This window comes from Nanorana parkeri, unplaced genomic scaffold (genome assembly GCF_000935625.1).
Source record: "Nanorana parkeri isolate BGI_ZX_2015 unplaced genomic scaffold, ASM93562v1 scaffold123, whole genome shotgun sequence".
NCBI lineage: Eukaryota > Metazoa > Chordata > Amphibia > Anura > Dicroglossidae > Nanorana > Nanorana parkeri.
Window position 1 is genome coordinate 1,176,164 of NW_017306391.1, and position 420 is coordinate 1,176,583.

The 420-nt window shown below is 54.3% G+C and overlaps 1 protein-coding gene across 1 annotated transcript in view; it reads right to left on the bottom strand.

The window, feature by feature from the left end:
* Positions 1–420, bottom strand: part of ATG5 (autophagy related 5) — a 135,544-nt gene that overhangs the window by 48,124 nt on the left and 87,000 nt on the right. The gene's annotated exons all lie outside the window — the stretch shown is intronic.

A 420-nucleotide genomic window follows, 5' to 3' on the forward strand; every position in this document is an offset into this window, starting at 1 on the left:
GATCTCAACTTACCTTGAATGACGGTGTTGTCGGCGGGCAGCGGCGTTGTTCGTTGTCGGCGGGCAGCGGCGAGTCGGGAAGCTCACCGGGAGGAGAGGGCCAGACGCATGTCCTCAGCGTGGGCGTGGCGTAAGCAGCGTCGCGTGAGCGGGTATACCAGCGTAGGCGCGGGCGGCTTAACCGACGTGGGCATAAGATGCGGGCGTGAGCGGCGAGCGGGAAATTTTAATTTTAGCCGACGAATCGACGATGGAAAACGTTGACAACGTTTTCCATCGTCGATTTTAATCGACTTAATCGAATAATTGTTGCAGCTCTAGATAGGTGAATCAACTGTTAAAAGAGAACTATGAGGTAAGTGTTTTTCCCCATAGTTCTCCTAAGGGTCACGGGAGGACATGTACTAGCGTCCTCCCGTG